Source organism: Lithobates pipiens, unplaced genomic scaffold, assembly GCF_037356315.1.
Source record: "Lithobates pipiens isolate NorthernLeopardFrog02 unplaced genomic scaffold, aLitPip1_a1.2 Scaffold_135, whole genome shotgun sequence".
In the NCBI taxonomy this organism is placed as follows: domain Eukaryota; kingdom Metazoa; phylum Chordata; class Amphibia; order Anura; family Ranidae; genus Lithobates; species Lithobates pipiens.
Window position 1 is genome coordinate 4,784 of NW_027507724.1, and position 3,661 is coordinate 8,444.

The window sequence follows — 3,661 nt, forward strand, 5'->3', positions numbered from 1 at the left end:
TCTTGATACCAGGCGATGGGCACGCTCGACCGCGAAGGTAGAGGAGAAGGCCTCACGACCAAAGTTTGCAATCAGCAGGCGTTCAAGGAATGCGGGGGGGTCGGAGCCCTCCACCTTCTCAGGCAATCCCACGAAGTGAAGATTACAGCGGCACATTCTGTTCTCAAGTTCGTCCTGTTTGCACAGGACAGCGGTTAACTGATGCTGCAACCTTTCAGTGGAAATCTGAAGGGGGGGAATGTCATCTTCCACCTGTCCCAGCCTGCGCTCCGTTTCGCTGACCCTCCCCCTCAACTTGTGTAGGTCCTGGCGGATAAGGGAAATGTCCACTTTAACCTCCTCAATCCTAGAAGTGAGGGAGGTTCGGCAGAGGGTGCCAGCCTCGAGAATGTGCGCCGTATCACCTGAGGCCATCTTCCTCCATGAGGTCCGGAGCGTCCGCTCAGAACTTTCCGAGCTTTGCGAGTGCGCCCTGGGTCTTTTTCGGCGGCGACATGGACGTGGGGTGTTCTCCCGGAAGAAGCAGAGTAATATGCCGTGTAAAAGAGTCGATTAGGTCAGCGAGGATAGTATAAAGGATAAAGTGCAGCCGGAGCTCATGGAAAGAGCATCCTACACCATGCAGCTGCAGGCCACGCCCCCACCTTGGAACGTTTTTGTTTTGTTTGTTTACCAAGGTGACCATCTTGGTGTTTGTCAAGAGGGTTGAGAGTGCCTGAAGAGCTCACCTATGGCCACATAACCCTGAAAGCAAAAGATCTCATCTGATCTCAGAGACTAAACAGGGTTGGGCCTTGTTAATACCCGGATGGGAGACCACCTGTGAATACTAGGTGCTGTAGACTTCTTCTTATGTTGTTGGTGTTGACTTGTTTTTTTTTGTTTGTTTCCCAAGGTGACCATCTTGGCGTTAGTCAAGAGGGTTGAGAGAGCCTGAAGAAATCTCCTACGGCCACATCACCCTGAAAGAGCCCAATCTCATCTGATCTCAGAGGCTAAGCACGGTTGGGACCAGTTTAGTACCTGGATGGGAGACCGCCTGGGATTTCCAGATGCCGTAGGCTTCTTTTTATGTTGTTGCCGTTGACCTATTTTTTTCCGCTTGTTCCCAAGCTGACCATCTTGGCGTTTGTCAAGAGAGTTGAGAGTGCCTGAAGATATTGGCTACGGCCACATCACCCTGAATCTGTTCCATCTCGTCTGATCTTGGAGGCTAAGCAGGGTCGGGCCTGGTTAATGCCTGGATGGGAGACCGCCTGGGAATACCAGGTGTCGTAGGCTTATTTTTTTTTCAAATATAATTTTTTCTCCAAACAGGGGAAGACGGTCCCCCGAGTACATAATGCAACAGAGAAATACAGAGCAAAAAGCAGCTGAACAATACTTGATACAGGTATATTCGCAACTGTGAGTCTGCCTTCCATCAATCATAATGATTCGAGGCACAGATAAAGTACTGTACCAAGATCCAGGGTCACACAAACCCCAGATCCCTCCGGCATAATCCATCCAGAGGGGGGTGTGGGGCCGTCATTCCCAATTTTCCACTTTTTCCAAAAGAGAGAGGGGGTGGAGGGGGTGAGAGATAGGGGAGGAAGGCAGGAAAGAGAAGGGGTGAAAGATCAGGAAAGGAGAAGAGGGGACGAGACACGATGGCAGCCACTGCCCAAGGGGCCAGTCAAGGAAAGCTCAGAGTACTAAGGCGATAGCAGGTGACATCCTTCCAGCGAGAATATAAAGGTATTCCAGATGTCCCAGGTTTGTTTAAAAAATTCTTGTTTACCTTGTGATGTGAGGATCAAGTCCTCCATTTTTTTAATGTCCTCAATTTTCCTAAGCCAGTGAGTAATAAAAGCGGGGGAACATTTTTTCCAATAGAGAGGGATGCAGGATTTCGCTGCATTTATCACATGCCGTAAAATTGATTTTTTTGTACTTCTTAATGGGAATCTGTGAATGGTGCAAGAGAAAGAATGCAGCCTCTTCCGGGATGGAGAAGTCTGTGAATTTTTGTGTTATGCATCGGATCTCTGTCCAGAAGTCCACCAAGCTGGGGCAGGACCAAAAAATGTGGAGCAACGTGCCCTCTTCTTCTCCACACCTCCAGCATATGTTCGAGGAAGAGGGGAAACATTTATGCAGCTTTGATGGTGTCAAATACCACCTGGTGAGAAGTTTAAAATTCGTCTCCTGTATCTTCGTGCACAGCGAGGTTTTGAGAGCCAATCTGAGGGCAGGCAAAAGTTTGAGGATTGGGGATGGAATGGAGAAAATGATGTAGTTGCGCCGCTCTCCAAAAAGGCAGTTGGAAAAGCCCTGTCGGATCTGTTAGGGTTGAGAAAGAAGGCCATTTTCCATCAATGACGAATTTAGACGCATGGTCTAGGTTGGAATTTCTAAGTGGGTCCCCGGTTTAAAGTTCGGATGGCCACGTATAGGGAATAGGGGGGAAGTCAAAGACGTGAGTGTGTTTTGGGTAGCGTTCAGGTGACTGACTTTCAACGAAGCCCCTATAGTGGGATGTGACGTCAATTTTGTGGGTAAATCCTTATAGCACCACATGGCGCTTCTTAGCGGAATTCGGGAGTGAGATTGTTCTAGTTGCACCCAGAGCTTAGAAAGTTTGTTTCAATTCCAGTCCAATACACGCCCCAGATGGGAGGCCAGGTAGTAGCGTCGCAAGTCAGGGAGAACCAACCCTCCCTGTTGTTTAGACAATGTCAGCTGTGACCACTTAAGTCTGGGATTTTTGTGAGCCCAGTGAAATTGAGTGAGCAGGGATTGAGCTTGCTTAAAAAACGGGACTGGAATCTGGATCAGGAGAGCTTGGAAAAGATAGGTAAATTTAGGGAGTATGTTCATTTTAATGAGATTGCATCTCCTGAACCAGGAATGGAGGCCAGAATGCCACCCGTGAAGCAAACTGCGGATCTTAGTGACAAGGGGTGGGGGGAAGTTCAACATAAAAGTACGCGTGATGTCCAGTGGAATGTAAGTACCTAAGTACTTAAGGGCTGTATGGGTCCATTTAAATCGAAAATTGGACTGCAAGTCTAGTAACGTTTGCAGGGGGACTGATTTCAAGAAGTATCCCGTATATATCTGGAATTCCCGAAGGAGATTTGGCAAGGAAACTCTGGGATTCGTCAGCGAGAACAGCATGTCATCCATGTAGGCAGATATCTTGCACTCAATAGTACCCATTTGGAGTCCCGTTATGTCTGAGTTTTGTCGTATTGTGGAGAGAAAGGGTTCCAATGACAGTGCGAATAATAGGGGCGACAGGGGGCAACCCTGTCTGGTCCCATTCCCGATGTCAAGGGGAGATGAGAGCACCCCATTCGCTTTGACTTGAGCTGAAGGGCGTGAGTATATCTTACTTATCCATGCCAGCATCCGTTCACTCAGACCTATATGGCGAAGGACCGAGAACATGAATGTCCATTTGACCCGATCAAAAGCCTTCACGGCATCAGTACTCACAAAAAGACAAGGGGTCTCAGATGACTTTGCTTTATGGACCAGGGTAAGCACCTTAATGGTGTTGTCCCTATCTTCCCTGGTGGGAATAAAACCTAACTGGTCAATGTGTATAAGGGACTACAAGTGCTGTGCCAATCGCATGGCAAGGATTTTAGAGAATAGTTTTAGGACCGAATTT

The 3,661-nt window shown here is 48.2% G+C and overlaps 1 pseudogene; it reads left to right on the top strand.

Moving 5' to 3' along the window:
* The first annotated feature begins 1,162 nt into the window (after positions 1–1,162).
* LOC143981296 (5S ribosomal RNA) lies at positions 1,163–1,281 on the top strand (annotated as a pseudogene).
* The last annotated feature ends 2,380 nt before the right edge of the window (positions 1,282–3,661 follow it).